Source organism: Protopterus annectens, chromosome 8.part1, assembly GCF_019279795.1.
Source record: "Protopterus annectens isolate FY-2018-M chromosome 8.part1, PAN1.0, whole genome shotgun sequence".
Lineage (NCBI taxonomy): Eukaryota > Metazoa > Chordata > Ceratodontiformes > Protopteridae > Protopterus > Protopterus annectens.
In genome coordinates, this window is record NC_056742.1 from 487,160,078 (window position 1) to 487,186,988 (window position 26,911).

Consider the following 26,911-nt stretch of genomic DNA (forward strand, 5'->3'; position numbering starts at 1 on the left):
ATTTTACATTTAAGACACCGCTTGTCACCAGCCAAGCATTCTAGCTGATAAAACTAGATCAGGATACTTCCAGATTATGTATTTTTAACACCCCATTAGAAAGATAACGGTTTCTTAGAATGCTTTTTGGAATTTTATCTGCTCCAGCAGTATTTCAATAGGCAATGAACCATGTTATTACAGGCTTAGAGGATGTTGTTAGTATCAATAACAATATTTTAGTCTGGGATGAAACCGATGAAAAACAATACAGACTTAAATGGTTTCTAGAACATTCATAACTGAGTAACTGGAAGATAAACAAATGCATCAAACTGGAGTTAGTAGCATTAAATATGTAAGATTTGTTTAAAAAAATTTTGGAATACAGCCAAATCCTGAGAAAGAGCAGTGCATTATATGCAGAGCCCTACTAGAAAGCAATAAATTCTACAGCTTTTGGACATAACACAGGAGTTGTCAACATTTATTCTGAACCTCTCAGAAATTACCATGTCATGTCACTACTGAGGCAGCTCCTGTAGTCTTTCTTTTTCTTTTTTTGCTCTTAAAGAAGATAGTGATGTAGGTCCTGATGCTGTGTTATTGTGATGTGACAAAGACAGCAGTAATACAAGTTTAACATTGCAGCACTATTACAACAGAAGAATCAGTCTGTTGTATACAAGTCGAGTGATGCTACATAAGCAGATAAAATATTGTGTATAATTGTATGAATTCTACTAATATATTTATGGCAGAACAGTTATTATAGAAAAAATTACCATAAACTATTACATAGTATTTTTCTTACAGCACTCCATAAAGCTCAACTGAAACTACAAAGAATAAAGACTATTTTTGCCTCTGCAGAAACTTGGTTTAATTGTAGTGAAGAATCCGGACATGGAAGTGCATATTACACATGCAATGTCCAGCACATATGTCAAGCAAATAAAAGAGAATCTTTTACAGCAGGATCTGGAAAGCTTGCCCATTGTCCTTTAACTAGTGGTTATATCTGAGAAATAGAATTTCTTCATCGTAATGGATGTAACTTAGCATTACATCTGTTGAGAACTATAATTTTGGCTTTAGATACAGATGACAAAAAGAAAATTATTTTGCAAGTTCAAGTCTACTATATCTATCATGGTAAAATTCATGAGTCACAAGCACTAATGTTCAAATCCATGGAAGTGATTCTACTAGCTCAATTAATGAGCACTCATTTTACAGAAAGTATACAAAGCCCATTTAGGAATTATCAAGAGCAAAAGAAAGGTTACTTGTGTCTTATTTTGACCAGGTATGTCCAAAGACAAAGGGCCATATCTCTCAACCTCTCAGCAAAGAAACCTGGACAAAGCCTAAAATAATGGGCGGGACAAAGGCCCAAAAATTGGGATAGATTTTAAATATTGCTCCTATAAACTTAGAAAGTTGCTACAATAGCAGGATTTGTGTTAGCATTTATTTTCTGAAGTAGACAGATGGTGGTATTCATAGTCCATAGTTCACCACAAGTGGGTAGCAGTTATGAGCAAGAAGCACTGCTACGCTTATATGTAATTGAGCTAAGCACAGCACATCTCCTATGAATAAGGAAAAGCAAAGGTATTTTGAAGAAAATGCCCACTTACATCAAAAGTGTAAAGTATGTGAAATCAAATATTAAGCCGATGTGAAGCACTAAGTGAAAACCATAACCCTTGTATTACTTCGTAGTATTTCAGATCTATTCAGATATTAGGGATTGACGTGGCTATGTGAAGTCATGTTTAAAATACCTAAGGCAAGCTGCAGACTGCACAGCTTTTTTATTGATATTTTAAAAAAATAAAATGGTTTAATTTATTTTATATAGGGTATCCTTATGTGGACACCCTGACACATAGTTTCATTAAAGAATAGAAAAGGGGAGATAGTAAAGTTTGAAAAAGGACAGACACAACAAAGAAGGGGACACAGAAAGGAAAACATCAATAAAGTTGTGAGAGAGGAGGCACAATGTTTTTGTTGGGGGATAGACCACCTTTTTTTTTTTAATCAAAATTTTTTTTTTATACATGAGAGAGTAGTGTGGTTGGGAAACAGGTGTCAGGGTGTAGGTCCCAGCCCACTGAGCCTCAAACATTTCCACTGCCAGATGGTGGAGCAGTGGTGGGCCCAGTTTTGACGGGTAGAGGCCTGTTGTGCATCAATGGTTGGCATCAGCTGGGACAGTATTGGTATTTGCTTACATTGCTCCAAAGGATTTTGTCACTGTAGAAAAATGAAAATAAATGGGAAGGAAATAAAATAATAAAGAACAAAGGAATGCATTAATAAAATAACAAAAACAGAAATAAAAAGGGTCACAGAGAGACAAAAGAGAAAATGCGCTCAATATAATCACACATTAAGTTACACAGTATTACATTTCTTACTTTAAAACATTTCTATTTTTATAAATATTTATTGAAGTAAAATAGACTATGTGGAGTCTTTATTCATGCTTTTATTTCAAAGTGTATAGGATGTGCTGTGACGCCCGTGCACTGGCCCAGCAATCAAGGAGCCTCAATCCTCACCACTAACACCAGTGAGGGGCGTCCATATAGGGAAAGGATAATAAATACACAGTAAAGTATAATTTCCCTTAAGGCCACACAGAGATCACAGTCAGTCTGGGTCTGGTTTCTCCCTTTCTCTTTAGGTCCCCATTAAGACTCCCCACTGGCACAGTCAAAGGGTCCAGATCTCAGCCTAGTGGACAAGCTAAAACCTCCAGCACCCTCTCTGTCCAACTAGTGCTTCGTGTCCCTGCCCAAGTAGCTGACACCCACATACCTTGAGATAAGAGTTATATACAACCACACAGACACTCCTGGGGAAGGCTGGCACAGGTTCTCTAGGTGTGCCCCTTTACCAGACTATACGGTAGAAATCACTGCCACGACCCAGCTAATATTTATCAGCTACTCAAAGGCCCTTATGAAAGGGTGTACAATTATACTGTGCAATATTATTATCCAAATGGTAAGTGTAACTGAACAGGCAAGGCGTATTTGGAGTGACTTGGACAGTATCACTATATACAAGCAATGTACTCTAGAGCTTAAATTATCTCTACACAAGACAGCTACAGTTGAAAGGTTTAAAAATATTTAATAATAAACAATAAAAACACAAGACAATACTTCTTACTACACAGTGCTAGTCAAGAGTTCAGAGATCACAGAGAAATACCTGAAATAATACAGTACAAACGTTTGGACATCAATACAGAAAAAAACTAATCTTCCTAGTTCCTAGCTATTTCTGAGAGAAAGCACAGTTCTAAAATAAACTTATATATAGAACACAGGCAGAGTGCTGGTGAGTTGGATGTTCTCAAGACAAATGCTCAAATGCCCTCATTCTTTCTCTCCTTAAATTGATAACACAGTACCACTGATTCATTTCAGATTACATTTTTTTTTCTGGTTCCCAGGCTAACAGAACTCACAGATTAATAGCCCTTTTGATGATGAACCTGTTAATTGAACATTACACCATGGAACTAAACGCTCTAAATGACAAAATAAAATCATTAGATGAGCGTGTACATAAATACGTTAGTTTCAAGACTTTTGGGGAATTATACAGTGGTATTGAAATCAAAGCTGAAAAGCAAAGAAGCGCTATTATAGCCAGAAAACAATCGAAATTACGTAGAGACATTTTCTCTTACAACAGCAACGAGGCATATACAATTCAAGTAGATTTCTCAATGCCAGAAATTCCAGCACAGTTTATTGAACCTCAAAATGGTACACAAACTAATTCTAAGAAAGACATTGGCACTAGCAATTCAGTAATGTCTAGAATGGAAAACAATGTAGAACAAAGAATGCAGGAAGAATTTCCAGTTTTGCCTACTACTAGTAAAGACACTTTAATTAATAACAAAACCAGCATGAACTATGCAGAAAAGGTGGCCACCTTTTCAGAGACCAAGAATACTCCTTTTCAGATGGTACAGAATCAGAACAAGAGAACTTTGAGATGGCACAATTCTACCCAATTTCGGGGGAGGGGCAGAGGAAAGAACAAAAAGAGATGGTGACAGCATCTCCAAGAATTATTGGTGACTCTTATGAAGTTGGAATAATCAATTTATCTGACTTACATATGAATGTCTCAGTGGAAAAAGTGTTGAAAAAGGGATTTAATTTCATCCCAACTAACAAGATGAACTTAGGTAGACTTCTTATTGACTTCAGACTTTTCTTAAGAAAATTAAATTTAAACTATATTATGGAAGATCTAGGAACTACTAAGCAGGGTAATAGGACAATTATTAGTAATCCTAGTACCTACAACCCTCCTTTGACTAGTAGTCTACTAGTATTTCAGAAACTATGTGAACAGGATTTTAGAAAAATTAACAACATGGAATATATAAATAATTTGACAGAAGAGGAAGTTTCTGCCTTAAAGACACTAGTTTCAAATAACAACATCAGAATAATGAAGGCAGACAAGGGAGGGAAAATAGTCATTATGAATGACAAGGATTATGTAACATCAATAGAAGAATTGTTACAAGACACAAACACCTATAGAAAAGTCAATTTTGAGTCAGTAACCAAGAAGTTTAAGACCTTGGATACAACATTATTTGATATGTATTGTCAGGATGAAATAAATAGACTAGATTATGAATTTTTATATAAAGAACATCCTAGACTTGCTGTATTGTTTGGTATTCCAAAAATACAGAACGATGAAGTGAGACCACCGTTTAGACCTATTATTTCTGCCAAACAATCCAAAACAGAAAACATTTCCATTTGGTTGGATAATATATTAAACCCTATAGTTCAGAAATCAGAATTTTTCATCAAGGATTCATGGAACCTTTTAGAAACACTAAGAGACACCAAAATAAGTAATGAAAATCTATTTTTTGCTAGTTTAGACGTGAAAAATCTGTACACTAGTATTGACCAGGAAGAGGGCATTGAATTCATGAGGGAATATTTGAACACACACACCAACCTTGCAGGGACAAAGGTAAACTCACTTTGTACGTTAATGGAGTTAGTTCTGGACAACAATTTTTTCAAATTCAATAGCAACATATACAAACAAGAGTCAGGAGTAGCCATGGGGTCAAGGGTAGCCCCTTCTTTTGCCAACATTGTAATGGCAAATTGGGAGACTAAATTCTTAAAGACACACACACTTTTCAGCAAAGTATCTTTATACCGAAGATACATAGATGATTTACTATTTTTATGGAAGGGAGAACAACAAGAATTTATGGATTTAGTACAAGATCTAAATCAGACAACCAACTTTTTGTTCTTCAAAATAGGTGAATTTGGGAAAAACATCACTTTTTTGGATCTAAGTCTTAAAATAGACAACGAATCAAAAAGTTTTAGTAGCAAAATTTATAGAAAACCATATTTTGCTAACAGTTACTTACATAAGGATAGTTTACATCCGGTACATATGAAAAGAGGTGTGGTCAAAGGTCAGATAATTAGACTTAGTAGATTGACATCTGATGAAAGGACATTTCAGGAAGAATTGATTCTGTTACGAAATTTATTTTTGAATAGAGGTTATGCAAAAAGTTTTTTAGAAAAAATAGAAAGTGAGGTGATACCTCTCAGGAAAGGAGTAGCGAAACCCATTTTGTATTCTGAAGAAATACTAGTAGGGGAACCATTGATTTGTGCGAATGACATGACAAAGGAAAACCAGGTTAAGGATTTTTTAACAGCTTTTCCATTACCAATAGTGAACGAAATGTGGAACATCAAATCTATTATTGAGAATAACTGGAAAGTTATTTTAGGAAATAGGGACTTGGCTTTAGTTATTGGACACAAACCCAAGTTCACTTACAAAAAAACATTAGATTTAAAGCAGCTTTTAGAGCAAGGTAAAAGCGACAACAGAAATTTAGAAAGAAGTTGCACAAACAAGAAGGGTACCTTTAGCTGTACCAATTGTAAACAATGCAGATATATGACCAACACTTCCTTTGTAACAGTGGAACATCTTAATCATACATTTTGGGCAAAGGAATATTACAACTGCAATAGTGAGCTAGTAGTTTACTTGGCCACCTGTGTGACCTGTAAAAATTACTACATTGGTAAAACTAAGAGGATTTTCAAGCGTAGAATATACGAACACATTTTAGCCATGAGAAAGAAAGATAAAAACAATGCATTAGCTAGACATGCTAGCACATGCAAGGATTTTAAAAAGTTTGAATTTTTCATTTTAGATAGGGTCAAGAAAGAATTACTTTCAGGGGATTTAAACAACATTTTGGAATGTAAGGAAGCCTTGTGGCAATTGGTGTTTGGAGCTGATCAAACACCAGGGCTGAACGAAATGATCAATCTAAAATGTTTTTTAATGTACAGATAAAATTACTTAAATACATACACATGTAGATACTATGTATTACTAATTTTTACAAAAACCAAAAGAAAAAAGTTTTAGAATGAGACTTATTCATTCATCATTATTACATTATTATTGTTTTAGAAAAAAAATGACATCATTTCCTGTGGAAACAGTATTTAAACAACAGTTTTGTAAAGTCATTATTTCTGAAGAAGTTCACGTTGAATGAAAAGTGGATGAAAGCGCTAAAATAATATCCTAGTAGAGTGAAAGTCTTTTTTTGTGGAGCTATTCTGGATTATTGGCTTGGTTTCTTGAAGTTTTTGAAGTTTGTGACACATTGGAACGTTTCTTCACTTGTCTTTGTCAGTATTGGTATTTGCTTACATTGCTCCAAAGGATTTTGTCACTGTAGAAAAATGAAAATAAATGGGAAGGAAATAAAATAATAAAGAACAAAGGAATGCATTAATAAAATAACAAAAACAGAAATAAAAAGGGTCACAGAGAGACAAAAGAGAAAATGCGCTCAATATAATCACACATTAAGTTACACAGTATTACATTTCTTACTTTAAAACATTTCTATTTTTATAAATATTTATTGAAGTAAAATAGACTATGTGGAGTCTTTATTCATGCTTTTATTTCAAAGTGTATAGGATGTGCTGTGATGCCCGTGCACTGGCCCAGCAATCAAGGAGCCTCAATCCTCACCACTAACACCAGTGAGGGGCGTCCATATAGGGAAAGGATAATAAATACACAGTAAAGTATAATTTCCCTTAAGGCCACACAGAGATCACAGTCAGTCTGGGTCTGGTTTCTCCCTTTCTCTTTAGGTCCCCATTAAGACTCCCCACTGGCACAGTCAAAGGGTCCAGATCTCAGCCTAGTGGACAAGCTAAAACCTCCAGCACCCTCTCTGTCCAACTAGTGCTTCATGTCCCTGCCCAAGTAGCTGACACCCACATACCTTGAGATAAGAGTTATATACAACCACACAGACACTCCTGGGGAAGGCTGGCACAGGTTCTCTAGGTGTGCCCCTTTTACCCAGACTATACGGTAGAAATCACTGCCACGACCCAGCTAATATTTATCAGCTACTCAAAGGCCCTTATGAAAGGGTGTACAATTATACTGTGCAATATTATTATCCAAATGGTAAGTGTAACTGAACAGGCAAGGCGTATTTGGAGTGACTTGGACAGTATCACTATATACAAGCAATGTACTCTAGAGCTTAAATTATCTCTACACAAGACAGCTACAGTTGAAAGGTTTAAAAATATTTAATAATAAACAATAAAAACACAAGACAATACTTCTTACTACACAGTGCTAGTCAAGAGTTCAGAGATCACAGAGAAATACCTGAAATAATACAGTACAAACGTTTGGACATCAATACAGAAAAAAACTAATCTTCCTAGTTCCTAGCTATTTCTGAGAGAAAGCACAGTTCTAAAATAAACTTATATATAGAACACAGGCAGAGTGCTGGTGAGTTGGATGTTCTCAAGACAAATGCTCAAATGCCCTCATTCTTTCTCTCCTTAAATTGATAACACAGTACCACTGATTCATTTCAGATTACATTTTTTTTTCTGGTTCCCAGGCTAACAGAACTCACAGATTAATAGCCCTTTTGATTTTGCAGCTGGTCAGGAAGTCAGAGCAATAAAACAAATTATACATGTAAATTCTAGCCATTAACTCTGGCCTCAAAACAATAGGTAGAATGCCTCCCTCTAGACATGTCGGCTCCAAGTTTTAGATCAAAGAATTTCACAATGCTTGACTTATCAGCTTTCTTACAGCAGAGTACACTGTTGTTAACATTTTTGCAGTTCAATATCTAATGCAGTTTTTTTTTTTCACATTTAAGAGAACAAGCCTGTGGCTTACATTAATATTTACAAATGACAGAATTATCTACAAAATTCTATCTGAATAGGCTGGCAGGCTTCACCTATCTTCACCCCCCCCCCAGAGAACTCAAGCTAGTTTTTCAAGTGACCCTTGAGAAATATTGCTTGAGAGGGTTAGGTCTGTCTGAGTATACCTTACCCTATTCCCTGTCTTGAGAGCCCATCTGCATTGACATTGCTAATCGCACTGCAGTCCATATCATATGCTTGCAACCCTAAGCTCCATCTTAGCAACTTGGCATTTTGCTGGCTGGCTTTGTTTACCCATGTTAGGGGATTGTGATCTGTCACTATGGTGAATTTTCTTCCATACAGATAAGGCTGAGGTTTCTGCAGTGCCCACACTATGGCTAGGCATTCCTTTTCTACAGCTTGCATAGCATTCCTCCCTGGGTTGGAGACTATGACTGAGATAAACCACTATGTGCTCTTCTCCCTCTGAAGAAATCTGGCTAAGTACAGCTCCCACCCCATGGTTCAAAGCATCCACCTGCACAACAAATTCTTTGCTGTAATCTGGACTGGCTGGCACAGGGGGTCCTCCCAAAGCTTCCTTAAGCTCCTGGAATGCCTGCTCATATGCTGGGGTCCACACTACCTTATCTGGCCTGTTCTTCCTTGTCAAGTCTATAAGGGGAGCAGCTATGGTACTATAACTGGGGACAAACTCTCTAGTACCCTGCTGTCCCTAAGAATGCCCTCACCTGCTTTTTGTTAATGGGTGCAGGCCATGCCTGAATGACTTCTACTTTGGCAGGTTCTGGGCTGATCTTACCACTCCCCACTCTATGTCCCAGGTAGAAGACCTCTGCCATACCCACCTGACATTTGCTGGGTTTAATGGTCACCCTGCCCTCTGTAGTCTACCCTGCACCTGATATGCTGAAGGTGCTCATGCCAGGAATGGTTGTAGATGGCAATATCATCTAGGTAAGCAAGAGCAAACCCTCCTGCTCCTGCTCCTGCTAGGATATGATCTACCAGCCTCTGGAAAGTCGCTGGGGCATGTTTCATCCCAAAGAGCATCTTTATGAACTCATACAAGCCAAAAGGAGTCACAAAGGCGGACTTCTCTCTAGCACTGGTAGTCAAGGGCACTTGCCAGTAACCCTTGCTAAGATCAATGGTTGTAAGATACTTAGCCCCACCCAGCTGCTCTAGGACCTCATCTGTCCTAGGCATAGGGTAAGCATCTGACTCTGTGTGACTATTTAATTTCCTGTAGTCCACACAGAACCTGGTGCTGCCATCCTTCTTTGGCACCAGCACCACTGGGTAGGCTCAGGGACTGTTGGACTCTTGAATCACCCCTAGTTCCAACATCTCTTGTATCTCCTCCCTCATAGTCTGTTTGACTCTCTCATGCACGCTATAAGGGACCTGCCTAATAGGCCTTTGGGGTCCTGTATCCACCTGGTGCTGCACCAGGTGGGTGCACCCTGGTTTCCCAGTGAACATGTCCCGAAACTCCTGTAACACTGCTCGCATTTCTTGAACTTGGGTAGGAGATAGCTGCTGGGACATTACTACCCCTTCCACTGAGGTGTCAGTCCTAGCCTCACTGAGGAGATCAGTCACCAGATCTCCCTTAGACTCCTCCTGCAATCCACTGCAAATGCTCAGCACAAGGGCCTCCCTAGCATGGTAAGGTTTCATCATGTTAACATGTTACAATTTGTGCCCCTGCCTAGCAGTTCCACCATGTAGTTAACATCACTTACCTTTCTTACCACCCTACAGGGTCCTTCTTAAGCTGCTTGCAGCTTGTTGTGTCTGACAGGAATGAGAACCATTACCTGCTGCCCCACAGCATGCTCTCTAGCTCAAGCATTCCTGTTATACCACACCTTTTTCTGTTGTTGGGCTTCTGCCAGGTTCTCCTGGGCCAAGCCCATGAGTTCCCCGAGCCTTGTCCTGAGGTTTAGGACATATACCACAACAGACCCCTTGTGAGGTTCACACTTACCTTCCCACTCATCTCAAATTAAATCTAGCGGTCCCCTCACCCTATGCCCATACAGCAACTCAAAGGGTGAAAAACCTGTGGACTCCTGGGGGACCTCTCTGTAAGCAAACAACAGATGGGGCAAATATTTGTCCTATTCCCTCTTAAACTGGTCTGCAAATGCCTGTAGCATGGACTTGATAGCAGAATTTAACCTCTCAACAAGACCATTAGTCTGGGGATGGTAGGGGGTGATCTTCATGTGCTTTACCCCACAGTACTTCCACAGACAAGCCAGCAGGTCTGACATGAAATTGGCACCTCTGTCAGTCAGTATTTCTTTTGGGAAACCTACCCTGTTGAAAATCTCTAACAAAGCATTTGCCACCTTTACTGCCTCAATGGAGGACAGAGCCACTGCCTCAGGGTATGATGTAGCATAATCCACTACCACTAGGCTATACATTTTCCTTGTGGAACTTGGGTTACTCAAATGCCCCATAATATCCATAGCTACCCTCTGAAATGGCTCCTCAATCACAGACAAAGGCATCAAAGGAGCTCTCACCTTGTCTCCTGCCTTACCTACCTTTTGACACTGCTCACAGGTCCTGCAGTACCCTGTTACATCTCTGGAAATTCCAGGCCAATAGAAGTTCTGCATAATACATCTCTTTGTACATGTTATGCCCATATGACCTGCAAAGGAAATATCATGGGCTATGGCTAGAAGTGCCAGATGGTAGGCTCTAGGCACTACCAACTGCTGTACCCTCTCACCTTCTAGCCCTCCCTCAGGGGTCCACTGTCTATACAGTACCCCTTTGTCCCAGTATACAGAATCCCCCTTTCATTGAGAATCAGGTGCCTTACTAGCTACCTGCCTCAGGCCTTGCAGTGTAGGATCTGAGAGCTGAGACTGTTTCAACTCTCTCTTTGTAACCCTTTCCAGCTCCCCTTCCACAGGAAGGAAGTCTGGCATCTTCTGACAGTGGTGCCTCACTGTCAGCCTGGGTACTACTATTCACCTCTACCTTTGCAGTCCCTCTGCCTGAGGGAACATAAGTAACCAGAAGTAACTGTGGCTCACATTCAGTCTCATTGCTACCGAGTAGCCCCCTCCATGAAGTAACCACCTCACCAGTCCTGGCTGCAAGTATACAGTCTGTCTGGGTCTCCCCCAGGCTACCAGACCCACATGCTTGTCTCCAAGCCTGACTGCATGTAACTGCATTACCACATAGTACTGCCTCATCCAAATCCTTCCCTATCAGGACATCTGCAGGATGGTAGTTTGGTACCCCTGTTGACTCAAGACAACCTACTATTGGCATTTTGTCTTCCCCAGTTACTGGGTCTCTCACCTTTTGTTCCCCATCTTGCCTCGGTGAACATCTGTATGCCACCTGGACCCACTGGTTGCATTCAAAACATTTAACCCTAGGTCCTGGACATGTACCTGGACTAGTGGCTTCCCCTGCTACTGAAAGATTCTGTTGGAGTAGTCAGTGCTGCCCACCATTGGTTCCTTTAGACCCATGAGCAGTACTGGGGGTCCCTTTCCTGTGCAGGGATGCCCTGCTTGCTAGGTATAGGACTTCCTTCTTCCCCAACTCATCTGAAGTAGCACATTGTCTATCAGCTAACCAGATCCTCATGCCCTCAGGCAAGGTGCTAAGGGCTTGTTCCCTCACCAAAAGGTCTGCCAGCCCTTCAAAAGTGGTGACCTGACATCCACTCACCCACCTATGAAAATAAGTGCGTAGTTCAGCACCATATTCACACACACTTTCATCTGCCTTGTGTCTATGCTCACAAAACTTTTTCCTATATGTTTCAGGTGTTAGTTTAAACAATTGTGACAAACAGTTCTTAACCATAGTATAATTAAAACAGTCAATGACAGACATTTTAGGCAACACAGTTACAGCTTTACCATGGAGTAAGGGGGTCAGAAACTGTACCCAGAGCCTTTGGTCAACATCATACTGTTTACATACCTTCTCAAACATATGAATGAAACTATCAAAATTATCCCCCTCTTTAAACTGCAGAAGAAATTCACTGACTTTTTGTGCTTCGGGAGTCCAGTTACTCCCATCCCCATTACCTCCATGACCCAGCCAAAGAGTCAGCATCTCCTTCTCATCCTGCCTCTGCCTCTCCTTTTCCTCAGCTTCCAGGTATAGCAGTTTCTCATTCTCCTCACTCTCTAGATGCCTCAGTCTCTCAGCTGCTTCTATTTCCAAATGCCTGGCCTCCAACTCAAGTCTCTTTAGCTTCAGATGGATTTTTAAGTCCTCTGCAGAAAGATTGAGCTGTCCATTCTCTGAGGGTGGTACATCTCCACTACAAGTCTGATCGTCCTCCTGGTTGCTGTTTTCTGATACAGCTGTGACCAAGGCTGCAATCAGGTCTGCCTTAGTCATGTTGCTATGCACCAGTTCCCTAGCCTGGCACACCTCAGCCAGCTGGCTCCTTGTCAGCTTTCTGTACTCCTCTGCTGACATGCTGCTAGCTCTCCCTGACTAACTAAGATAACAAAATGAATAAAACAATTGTGATCTGAAGTCTGAGTATTCACTGCATGGCTGATGTAAAGTTCAAAACACCTTCAGTGATCACTGTACACAAGCTACAGGAATTCACTCTACCCACAACACTACAAGCCAATTAGTATGTGCAACCAATTAATATGTGGTGTGGATATCCCACCACTGCCACCAATTAATATGTGATGCCCATGCACTGGCCCAGCAATCAAGGAGCCCCAATCCTCACCACTAACACCAGTGAGGGGTGTCCATATAGGGAAAGGATAATAAATACACACACAGTAAAGTACAAGTTCCCTTAATAGCACACAGAGATCACAGTCAGTCTGGGGCTGGTTTCTCCCTTTCTTTCCAGGTCTCCAATAAGACTCCACACTGGCACAGCTATAGGGTCCAGATCTCAGCCTAGTGGGCAAGCTAAAACTGCCAGCACCCTCTCTGTCCAACCAGTGCTTCATGTCCCTGCCCAAGTAGCTGACACACATACACTTTGAGATAAGAGTTATACACAACCACACAGACACTCCTGGGGAAGGTTGGGACAGGTTCTCCAGCTGTGCCCCTTTTACCCAGACTATACGGTAGAAATTATTGCCACTACCCAACTAATATTTATCAGCTACTCAAAGACCCTTATGAAAGGGTGTCCAATTATACCGTGTAATATTATTATCAAAATGGTAAGTGCAACCAAACAGTCAAGACTTATTTGGAGTGACTTGGTCAGTATCACTGTATACATGCAATGTACTCTAGAGCTTAAATTATCTCTACATAAAACAGCCACAGTTGAAAGGTTTAAAATATTTAATAATAAATAATAAAAACACAAGGCAATACTTCTTAATACACAGTGCTTGTCAAGCGTTGAGAGATCACAGGAAAATGCTTAAAATAATACAGTAGAATAGCTCTGACATCAATACAGAAAAACAGTTAGTCTAATCTTCTTATTTCCTAGCTATTTCTAAGAGAAACACTGAAGTCTAAGATCCTACTTATATACAGACACAGGCAGAGTGGTGAGTTGGATGTTCTCAAGAATAATGCTAAAATGTCCTCATTCTTTCTGTCCTTAAATTGATAACACAGTACCACTGATTCAATTCAGATTAGATCATTTCTTTCTGGTTCCCAGGCTAACAGAACTGAGAGGTTAATAGCCCTTTTGATCTTGCAGCTGGTCAGGAAGACAGAGCAATAAAAGAAATTATACATGTAAATTCTAGCCATTAACTCTGGCCTCAAAACAATAGGCAGAATGCCTCCCTCTAGACATGTTGGCTCTGAGTTTTAGATCAAAGAATTTCACAATGCTTGACTTATCAGCTTTCTTACAGCAGAGTGCACTGTTGTTACATTTTTGCAGTTCAGTATGCAATGCAGTCTTTTCACATTTAAGAGAACAAACCTGTGGCTTACATTAATATTTACAAATGACAGAATTATCTACAAAATTCTCTGTAGCTATGCTGGCAGCCTTCACCTATCTTCCCATGTGCTTATGCAAACTTTGGGATGATGGGGAGTATTTATATACACTTGTGGGATGAAATGTTATGGGAAGTGCATATGCTTACTTGGCAGTACAGTATTTGATAATCAAGTAATGGTGGGGGGGGGGTTGTACATGCTGCATTCTACTTTACAAACATAATGATCTGTGAGACAGTCCATTGCACAACCTTAGTGGTGGACAAAGATTGACTCAAACAACATCAATTGTCTGAAAGTCAGTTCCTCAGCGTTCTGACAGCCAACATAAAAATGCATTGTCTGTGAGTTGCTCTGACAGACAAACCCTTTCACCTGGTGTTTTGTCCCTTCATCAAGTTAGTGTGATTGGTGATTGTGAAGTTGGTTTTCTAATGTTGGGGGGGTATGGTTGGCTTACCCCACACAGCAAATCATACAGGGGAGCTTGCCCCTACAAAAATAAAACAAGATATTTTCAGTGATTTTTTTTTTTCATCCATTTGCATTTGTGGAGATTCACTTTCGGGGAGCTGACTTTCAGTGAATCACAGTGGAACCAATCCATTAGTACAGTGGAGTCAAGATCGAACAGTCTGGTAATGTCAATGAAGATGGCATCTGTAAAGAGACCATCATCTATTCCTAGCAGAATATTATTGGTAAGCGTCCATAGTGTTTTTGGATGCACTGGTACCTGACTAGGAACCATGTTGTTTTGCTGATAGAAGTTAGTGTTGACTGATGTATTGTGCAAGTTGAGTATTGATTATTCTTTCTAGAGTTTTCCCCCAGAGTAGATAGTATGGAATTGGGATGACAATAATCAAGGTCACTGGAGTTGCATTTTTGGGCAGTGCTTCTATAATAGCAGTTTTCCAGATATTGAACATTATGTCTGTCTTATGCATAAGTGGGGGGGGGGGTTACAATGAAATCCCTTTGGCGACTTAGGAATCAAGGTTCTAGATTGCCTATCCATGTCAGGAAGTCAGTATTTATTTGTTCAAGGAAAGTAAGTACATTGTTGGCTGTGATTGGTTTAAGATGGAAAAGCGAAGTGTATGGTGAAAGTGTAGGGGTTGCCAGAGGTTTTAGTGAGCTGTTTGTACAAGGCTCAGAGAAGGTGTTAAAATTATTAAGGAAATCTGTGTCAGAAAGTTAAGTTGATGTGAATTAAGTGTTTGAAGTGATATAAATAGGCATGCTAAGGTTGACTTCTTTCTAGAATATTTTTATAAAATTTACAAATGATAGCTGATGAGATTTCATTAGGTAAGGTTTATGACGGGGTAGTGCTGGTTTACAAATTGCATAGGTGAGTTAACTATTATTTAGTATATGGTGTGGGTTCAACTTTTATATATGCCAGGCTTCACCCCTGAGAGAGATTAAAGTATTAAATCTCATGTGTTATCCAGTTATTTTTTGTGTATATAGAGTCTTATTGCTGAAAAGTAAGTATTTTGTGTATTAGAAAATACAGAAGTAACCATCTCAGCTGTGAAATGGGGTCAATCAAGTATAGTATTAGAGACAGATTAATGGAAGAGAGTGACGATTTGAGTTTGTTGATGTTTGATTAAAATTTACTTTAGACCAAAGTAAGTTTGGAAGGGATTTTAAGGAAAGTATGATGAATATGAAAGCTGACTGGGTAGTCGTCATTGAAAGGTGGAGCATTAATGTTAGACTTGTTGAAAAAAGTTCCCATCAACAATCCATTTTTTTGTTTTTCTAGAGTCTGTTTTGGTATGTTTGTTTAATATTTTATGCATCTTTAAAATGACTAGCATTTCCTAAACACTGTATACACTGTCTCCTAGGGGAAAATACTCCAGATACAGCTAAAATAACAGAAGACATTATTTCATTTTTTTTTTTGCTCATGTTGCCCTGTTGCTCATGTATTACAAAAAAAAAACACTAGCATGTATATTATAGAAGAACCTACACAAAGTACTTAACAGGAAATTCTCAAAAGACACTTAAGGGGGCAGGTAAAGTAAAACTTTGTTATTGACTTTTCTTTCAACAGTATACTGCCTACAACATAGCATGACAGAATAAGATTGCTGTATGGCATGTTCCAGATGAGGGCTAAATGTCTCATCAAGTCAGGTCACTTTAATAAATGACATGAAACTGTTACACAACAAAATGAATAGTTTGCAAAATGTACTGGGCATCAATGTGGTATGAGTCAGTAAGGCCACGAGCAGGTCTAGTGGCCACTGCTCTGATAAGCTGGAGATAGAAAATTAACTTTCCCAGGTATTGCCCAAAGACAGGGTGAATGCCAGCCCTTTTAGCAGTTTCACTTTAGGGTTCTGATTAGTATTTCTGTTTATAATTTGCCTGTCCTGCTCTGACCATACATTAACAGGAACCCTTCTGCACCCTGCCCGGTGTCTTTTTTCATTGCCTTTAACTCACTGTTGATACAGCACCAATCCTACTTCCTTCTACTTTCATGCCAGCATAAGTTTTTTATCTCACCTGCAGTGTCATTTTCTTAATATATTTTCTTTCAAAAGTCATCAGAATTTCCATCTGTTGTCTTGAAAATTCACCTCACTTATGCACAGGATTCACTGCCAGTTATAATTCTAACAAGATAAATAGAAGAAATATGAGGAACCGGACTAAGAGACAGCATCTGCTTTCCTTGTTCTGTGACCATTACAAAAGGTGTGCTCTGGGAGATGCGTGTACACATAGGAATATGCACAGTATGACAGTACACTACAGTACCCACTAACGACACTGCCACAGCCTGGGGGGTCTCTTTGGAGTATGGAAATAATGCTGCTCCAAAGAGAGAGCTAACCAGCTTACTCCATCATGTGGTTTTCCATGGAAATAAGGTGACAAAATCACAATTGTTTTCATATGAAATGCAAAAAGTCTCAATGGGTGAAGGTGTGAAGGAATGTACGATACTATGAATGTACAGTGGGCATAGGCAAGTCTGAATGCAAATGATTCTGACTGAGTAAACACAAAGCAAGTTACAAAGAATCTAATTTTCAATGGTAGTTTGTAGCTCATTGTAATATTTCTACTACAGTTCACAGAATGGTTAAAGTCCAGTGTTCACGAGATCAGTGAATATTAGGATACCTTGTAATGCCACTCACAAAACTGAACGCAAAAAGAATGAATGAGCTGTTTGTTGCTCTACATTCCTCCAACCATTCTTTTAGTTCTTCATAAAGTTGTTTAGAAATACAAGAAATCCATTCAATCATGCATTTATCTGTAGCCACCTATATCCTATTCAGGGTCACAGGGAAGCCAGAGCATATACAGGCAAACACCATGTGTAAAGCAGAGAACCAGTCCTGTCTGACATGGCAGTCCTTTGAAGGATGGACAAGCAGCCTCACAGAGTGCAAATACACACACACACACACACACACACACACATACACACACACAAATACACATGCGCGCACACATATACATACATACACACTCACACACACACAAGCATCTCCAGGTAATTTGGAGGGTTGTCAGTTCACTTAATAGCACATTGCAGGATATGGCTGGAAACTTGAGACCTCAGCAGAAATCCATGCAGGCACAAGGAAAGTTGTGATGCAATGAAACGACACTTCAGTAAGTCGTACAGCTTCTCTTATTGTTACCTAAGAGTACAAGAGATCCTAAAAGTACTATAATAACATTCCTGCTTGTACACAATGAATTATTTTCTAAAAAAATTCAAAATAAAAAAAATTCTTGTCATAACTCCATATCTCCTTTAATAATGCATAAACTCTACTCCAAGAAACAGTCTATGCCAGTACACATAAACTGACAGAAGCAAGCAGATTTGTATTACACTACATTACTTATCACTGAGTCGGGCACACTGTGTTAAATCTACAACAAAACAATAAAAGGTACAAACAAAGTCAATGTGATACTAATTACAAAAATGGGAAAATGCGGGAGGCAAATTGTAACCCTTTGGTGCAGCAGCCAGAGTCTGCACTCATCACATGTTCTCATAAGCACTTTATGCAGACAAATAAGAAGTGACTAAAAGAAGTAAAACAGGGCAAATGACCAATCAGAAAAGTGAACCACTTGATGACAGTGAACTGACACTTCCAGAAGCAGGTCTGACTGGTTAGGTCTTGGAGCAGTTCTTCAGAAGTACAACACACTTGGCAGAAAATGGATGAATTTTCAGACTGAAAGTCATGCACAAGGCATAATAACAATGTTTTGTTTCTTCTTGACACTGACACCTTTGTCTTACTTTACCAGAAGGCCTACCAGCCCTGTCTAGCATGAATTACTCCTGAAACACTCAGCAGTCCTACTGGTACAGGCAAAGTAGTAGTAATATATGAATTTAGTCACCTCAAGTAGCATTAGTTGTGAGGGGTCATCTTTGTTTTGCTTCATATGTGCAACATGACAGCAATAATGTACAGCAAGCAATCAGGTTTACACCCCCAACAATAGAGATCATGATCCTGCTGCCATGTTGCACAGCATTACAGTCAGACATGCCATACCATCCTCTCAGTGAAAGACAGCTCTCCATATAAAGACCTAGTTCTTCCTTCTACAGACATCTTAAACTTCAATGAAATTATTTTAATTGAAACTGAATTTGTATATCTTAATTCTAACAATTAAAAAAAGTAAAGATATCACTGGCTCCTGGGGTGAACTGAACATCCCACAGTTTCCCATCCATCACCAGTGCCCCATTTATCTGATTAATACATACCACTGCAATGTGGACAAAAGTGCAGTTTTCCAAATTTTATCATTGTCTCTCTCTCTCTCTGTTGAAAATAGATTTTTTTTAAACAATAGTGGTTACTGGACTAAAGTTCAGATAATCCAGTTTAATTGAAATTAAGTGCTACATCTCTACCGGTTTATTTTGATATCAGCATCTGGTGTTGAACCAGGGTCCATAGCTCTCAGCATTCTATATCCAGAATGTGGAATATTGCCTCTCATATTTGGAACAAACGGGCTAATTGTGGAATACATATAAACAGCTTATTAACAACTTCAACTAGGAAGCTCACAGAATGGTTAAAGTGTGTTAGTTTGTACTTAAGCATTATTTTGATGAATTGATATGCTTCAGTATTAGTTACCATAGATATCAGTTAAAAATATTCTCAGCACTGAATATGTGATAGACCCTTTCAATGCGGAAGAATGAGGAACATGGACATTTTGAGACTCAAAATTTGAAGCATTCCTCATAGCAAAGTACACTCGAAAGGTAAGCCAGGGTCATCAGTGTTACAGATAGACACCTTACCTTTGCATTTAATTTATTTCTTAAATAACTAATAATATGGAAGTTTTAAGCTTTCACTTGTTATATACATAGTGTCCACACAGGGAGAAAGATGGGAACAGTACAAAATGAAATGAGTAGTGTTAAGCTTTTCTAAGCTAAACACATATACACACACACACACACACACACACACACACACACACACACACACACACACACACACACACACACACACACACACACACACACACACACACACACACACACACACACACACACACACACACACACACACACACACACACACACACACACACACACACACACACACACACACACACACACACACACACACTGACAGAAATGTTAGCACACTGGCTTAAAAAGAAAGAAGAAGAAAAAAATCAGATTTAGAAGTTTTCAAGAGTTTGTACTCCTGTATAAATTCCACACAGACAGAAAAGTCTACATGACTGCTGAGATGTAACCCTGATAAATGAGAAAGGAAAAAAAATAAAGTTATTCAACATTTCATTTTCATACCTCTCAACTGTCCAGATTTTGACAGAAAGTCCAGATTTATGGTGCATATTTTTGGTCTGTTCCTCACAAAACTGAGGATTAAAGTTACAAAAATGACAGACAGTTGAGATGCACACTTCATATTTTTTCAGAAAATTAATGCTAACACAAAATGTGTTACTCTAGCAACTTTCTAAGTTAATAAGAGCAATATTTAAAATGTGTCTCTATTTTTAGGTCTCCCCCCCCCATTATTTTAGGCTTTGTCCAGATTTTTTGTACTAAGAGGGAGAGTTATGATTTAAACCCAGTTTGAGATTTAATAAATCCAACACTGTTGGGAACTTAAGTGAGCCAGAAAATAAAACATTAAACTCGTTCAGAGGTACCAGTTCTGCAAATTTTTTATTTATTTATTTTATTTTACATTTGTTGACCGGGAGAGTCCGACTGGATGCATGTCCATTTTCAGTGGAGACCCGGGGAGAAAAGCTCCACAGATTAAGAACAAACAACTATGAGATTTCTACATAGCAAGCAAGTATTCATAGGAAAATGCATGATTTAACAAGAGTCCATAGTTTTAAACTTACAAAGTACAATATTCATTAGTAGTCACAAGTTTTAACAAAATTCCATAGTTTAAATTAGAGTAAAGTAGTACTTAGAATGTACTGGTTTCCAGTAATAACATTGACTGAGACAAATGTAAGTAAAAGGGGGTTGGGAGTGGATGTTAGGGTTAGTTTTGTGAGATGCAGTTGGGTTTAAAGTTGGAATGTGTGTAATTGCTGACTGTTGGCATAGGTGTTCGCAGGTGAGGCACTATAAGGAGGAGTCACGATTCTTATTGAAGGGATACAAGTGAAAGGGAGCATGAGACTGGGTCAGAGGGTCAACCTGGTGGGTAGCAGGGGCAGAGCCATGCGAGTTTTAGGTGTTCTTTTAGTAGCTTTTTGAATGTAACCATTGAGTTGGCTGAGGTAATAGCAGAAGGTAATGAGTTACAAATTTTACCGATGTAGTTAGGGAAGAGAGTCACCTGCTGTATTATTGCTTTTCGTCACCTTGATTAGTCTTTTATCACTAGAGCGAAGTTGTCTGGTATTAGTTTGTAGTTTAAGTAGATTAGATAATGCTTATCACTAGAGCGAAGTTGTCTGGTATTAGTTTGTAGTTTAAGTAGATTAGATAGTGCTTATAACTAGAGTGAAGTTGTCTGGTATTAGTTTGTAGTTTAAGTAGATTAGATAGTGCTTATCACTAGAGTGAAGTTGTCTGGTATTAGTTTGTAGTTTAAGTAGATTAGATAGTGCTTATAACTAGAGTGAAGTTGTCTGGTATTAGTTTGTAGTTTAAGTAGATTAGATAGTGCTTATCACTAGAGCGAAGTTGTCTGGTATTAGTTTGTAGTTTAATTAGATTAGATAGTGCTTATCACTAGAGTGAAGTTGTCTGGTATTAGTTTGTAGTTTAAGTAGATTAGATAGTGCTTATCACTAGAGCAAAGTTGTCTGGTATTAGTTTGTAGTTTAAGTAGATTAGATAGTGCTTATCACTAGAGCGAAGTTGTCTGGTATTAGTTTGTAGTTTAAGTAGATTAGATAGTGCTTATCACTAGAGTGAAGTTGTCTGGTATTAGTTTGTAGTTTAAGTAGATTAGATAGTGCTTATCACTAGAGTGAAGTTGTCTGGTATTAGTTTGTAGTTTAAGTAGATTAGATAGTGCTTATCACTAGAGTGAAGTTGTCTGGTATTAGTTTGTAGTTTCAGTAGATTAGATAATTCTTATATCACTTGAGCGAAGTTGTCTGGTATTGGTTTGTAGTTTAAGTAGATTAGATAGTGCTTATCATTATAGTGAAGTTGTCTGGTATTAGTTTGTAGTTTAAGGAGATTAGATAGTGCTTATTTCACTAGAGCGAAGTTGTCTGGTATTAGTTTATAGTTTAAGTAGATTAGATAGTGCTTATCACTAGAGTGAAGTTGTCTGGTATTAGTTTGTAGTTTAAGTAGATTAGATAGTGCTTATCACTAGAGTGAAGTTGTCTGGTATTAGTTTGTAGTTTAAGTAGATTAGATAGTGCTTATCACTAGAGTGAAGTTGTCTGGTATTAGTTTGTAGTTTAAGTAGATTAGATAGTGCTTATCACTAGAGTGAAGTTGTCTGGTATTAGTTTGTAGTTTAAGTAGATTAGATAGTGCTTATCACTAGAGTGAAGTTGTCTGGTATTAGTTTGTAGTTTAAGTAGATTAGATAGTGCTTATCACTAGAGTGAAGTTGTCTGGTATTAGTTTGTAGTTTAAGTAGATTAGATAGTGCTTATCACTAGAGTGAAGTTGTCTGGTATTAGTTTGTAGTTTAAGTAGATTAGATAGTGCTTATCACTAGAGTGAAGTTGTCTGGTATTAGTTTGTAGTTTAAGTAGATTAGATAGTGCTTATCACTAGAGTGAAGTTGTCTGGTATTAGTTTGTAGTTTAAGTAGATTAGATAGTGCTTATCACTAGAGCAAAGTTGTCTGGTATTAGTTTGTAGTTTAAGTAGATTAGATAGTGCTTATCACTAGAGTGAAGTTGTCTGGTATTAGTTTGTAGTTTAAGTAGATTAGATAGTGCTTATCACTAGAGCAAAGTTGTCTGGTATTAGTTTGTAGTTTAAGTAGATTAGATAGTGCTTATCACTAGAGCAAAGTTGTCTGGTATTAGTTTGTAGTTTAAGTAGATTAGATAGTGCTTATCACTAGAGTGAAGTTGTCTGGTATTAGTTTGTAGTTTAAGTAGATTAGATAGTGCTTATCACTAGAGCAAAGTTGTCTGGTATTAGTTTGTAGTTTAAGTAGATTAGATAGTGCTTATCACTAGAGTGAAGTTGTCTGGTATTAGTTTGTAGTTTAAGTAGATTAGATAGTGCTTATCACTAGAGTGAAGTTGTCTGGTATTAGTTTGTAGTTTAAGTAGATTAGATAGTGCTTATCACTAGAGTGAAGTTGTCTGGTATTAGTTTGTAGTTTAAGTAGATTAGATAGTGCTTATCACTAAAGTGAAGTTGTCTGGTATTAGTTTGTAGTTTATGTAGACTAGATAGTGCTTATCACTAGAGTGAAGTTGTCTGGTATTAGTTTGTAGTTTAAGTAGATTAGATAGTGCTTATCACTAGAGTGAAGTTGTCTGGTATTAGTTTGTAGTTTAAGTAGATTAGATAGTGCTTATCACTAGAGTGAAGTTGTCTGGTATTAGTTTGTAGTTTAAGTAGATTAGATAGTGCTTATCACTAGAGTGAAGTTGTCTGGTATTAGTTTGTAGTTTAAGTAGATTAGATAGTGCTTATCACTAGAGTGAAGTTGTCTGGTATTAGTTTGTAGTTTAAGTAGATTAGATAGTGCTTATCACTAGAGTGAAGTTGTCTGGTATTAGTTTGTAGTTTAAGTAGATTAGATAGTGCTTATCACTAGAGTGAAGTTGTCTGGTATTAGTTTGTAGTTTAAGTAGATTAGATAGTGCTTATCACTAGAGTGAAGTTGTCTGGTATTAGTTTGTAGTTTAAGTAGATTAGATAGTGCTTATCACTAGAGTGAAGTTGGCTGGTATTAGTTTGTAGTTTAAGTAGATTAGATAGTGCTTATCACTAGAGCGAAGTTGTCTGGTATTAGTTTGTAGTTTAAGTAGATTAGATAGTGCTTATCACTAGAGTGAAGTTGTCTGGTATTAGTTTGTAGTTTAAGTAGATTAGATAGTGCTTATCACTAGAGTGAAGTTGTCTGGTATTAGTTTGTAGTTTAAGTAGATTAGATAGTGCTTATCACTAGAGTGAAGTTGTCTGGTATTAGTTTGTAGTTTAAGTAGATTAGATAGTGCTTATCACTAGAGTGAAGTTGTCTGGTATTAGTTTGTAGTTTAAGTAAATTAGATAGTGCTTATCACTAGAGTGAAGTTGTCTGGTATTAGTTTGTAGTTTAAGTAGATTAGATAGTGCTTATCACTAGAGTGAAGTTGTCTGGTATTAGTTTGTAGTTTAAGTAGATTAGATAGTGCTTATCACTAGAGTGAAGTTGTCTGGTATTAGTTTGTAGTTTAAGTAGATTAGATAGTGCTTATCACTAGAGTGAAGTTGTCTGGTATTAGTTTGTAGTTTAAGTAGATTAGATAGTGCTTATCACTAGAGTGAAGTTGTCTGGTATTAGTTTGTAGTTTAAGTAGATTAGATAGTGCTTATCACTAGAGTGTAGTTGTCTGGTATTAGTTTGTAGTTTAAGTAGATTAGATAGTGCTTATCACTAGAGTGAAGTTGTCTGGTATTAGTTTGTAGTTTAAGTAGATTAGATAGTGCTTATCACTAGAGTGAAGTTGTCTGGTATTAGTTTGTAGTTTAAGTAGATTAGATAGTGCTTATCACTAGAGTGAAGTTGTCTGGTATTAGTTTGTAGTTTAAGTAGATTAGATAGTGCTTATCACTAGAGTGAAGTTGTCTGGTATTAGTTTGTAGTTTAAGTAGATTAGATAGTGCTTATCACTAGAGTGAAGTTGTCTGGTATTAGTTTGTAGTTTAAGTAGATTAGATAGTGCTTATCACTAGAGTGAAGTTGTCTGGTATTAGTTTGTAGTTTAAGTAGATTAGATAGTGCTTATCACTAGAGCAAAGTTGTCTGGTATTAGTTTGTAGTTTAAGTAGATTAGATAGTGCTTATCACTAGAGTGAAGTTGTCTGGTATTAGTTTGTAGTTTAAGTAGATTAGATAGTGCTTATCACTAGAGCAAAGTTGTCTGGTATTAGTTTGTAGTTTAAGTAGATTAGATAGTGCTTATCACTAGAGCAAAGTTGTCTGGTATTAGTTTGTAGTTTAAATAGATTAGATAGTGCTTATTACTAGAATGAAGTTGTCTGGTATTAGTTTGTAGTTTAAGTAGATTAGATAGTGCTTATCACTAGAGTGAAGTTGTCTGGTATTAGTTTGTAGTTTAAGTAGATTAGATAGTGCTTATCACTAGAGTGAAGTTGTCTGGTATTAGTTTGTAGTTTAAGTAGATTAGATAGTGCTTATCACTAGAGTGAAGTTGTCTGGTATTAGTTTGTAGTTTAAGTAGATTAGATAGTGCTTATCACTAGAGTGAAGTTGTCTGGTATTAGTTTGTAGTTTAAGTAGATTAGATAGTGCTTATCACTAGAGTGAAGTTGTCTGGTATTAGTTTGTAGTTTAAGTAGATTAGATAGTGCTTATCACTAGAGTGAAGTTGTCTGGTATTAGTTTGTAGTTTAAGTAGATTAGATAGTGCTTATCACTAGAGTGAAGTTGTCTGGTATTAGTTTGTAGTTTAAGTAGATTAGATAGTGCTTATCACTAGAGTGAAGTTGTCTGGTATTAGTTTGTAGTTTAAGTAGATTAGATAGTGCTTATCACTAGAGTGAAGTTGTCTGGTATTAGTTTGTAGTTTAAGTAGATTAGATAGTGCTTATCACTAGAGTGAAGTTGTCTGGTATTAGTTTGTAGTTTAAGTAGATTAGATAGTGCTTATCACTAGAGTGAAGTTGTCTGGTATTAGTTTGTAGTTTAAGTAGATTAGATAGTGCTTATCACTAGAGTGAAGTTGTCTGGTATTAGTTTGTAGTTTAAGTAGATTAGATAGTGCTTATCACTAGAGTGAAGTTGTCTGGTATTAGTTTGTAGTTTAAGTAGATTAGATAGTGCTTATCACTAGAGTGAAGTTGTCTGGTATTAGTTTGTAGTTTAAGTAGATTAGATAGTGCTTATCACTAGAGTGAAGTTGTCTGGTATTAGTTTGTAGTTTAAGTAGATTAGATAGTGCTTATCACTAGAGTGAAGTTGTCTGGTATTAGTTTGTAGTTTAAGTAGATTAGATAGTGCTTATCACTAGAGTGAAGTTGTCTGGTATTAGTTTGTAGTTTAAGTAGATTAGATAGTGCTTATCACTAGAGTGAAGTTGTCTGGTATTAGTTTGTAGTTTAAGTAGATTAGATAGTGCTTATCACTAGAGTGAAGTTGTCTGGTATTAGTTTGTAGTTTAAGTAGATTAGATAGTGCTTATCACTAGAGTGAAGTTGTCTGGTATTAGTTTGTAGTTTAAGTAGATTAGATAGTGCTTATCACTAGAGTGAAGTTGTCTGGTATTAGTTTGTAGTTTAAGTAGATTAGATAGTGCTTATCACTAGAGTGAAGTTGTCTGGTATTAGTTTGTAGTTTAAGTAGATTAGATAGTGCTTATCACTAGAGTGAAGTTGTCTGGTATTAGTTTGTAGTTTAAGTAGATTAGATAGTGCTTATCACTAGAGTGAAGTTGTCTGGTATTAGTTTGTAGTTTAAGTAGATTAGATAGTGCTTATCACTAGAGCGAAGTTGTCTGGTATTAGTTTGTAGTTTAAGTAGATTAGATAGTGCTTATCACTAGAGTGAAGTTGTCTGGTATTAGTTTGTAGTTTAAGTAGATTAGATAGTGCTTATCACTAGAGTGAAGTTGTCTGGTATTAGTTTGTAGTTTAAGTAGATTAGATAGTGCTTATCACTAGAGTGAAGTTGTCTGGTATTAGTTTGTAGTTTAAGTAGATTAGATAGTGCTTATCACTAGAGTGAAGTTGTCTGGTATTAGTTTGTAGTTTAAGTAGATTAGATAGTGCTTATCACTAGAGTGAAGTTGTCTGGTATTAGTTTGTAGTTTAAGTAGATTAGATAGTGCTTATCACTAGAGTGAAGTTGTCTGGTATTAGTTTGTAGTTTAAGTAGATTAGATAGTGCTTATCACTAGAGTGAAGTTGTCTGGTATTAGTTTGTAGTTTAAGTAGATTAGATAGTGCTTATCACTAGAGT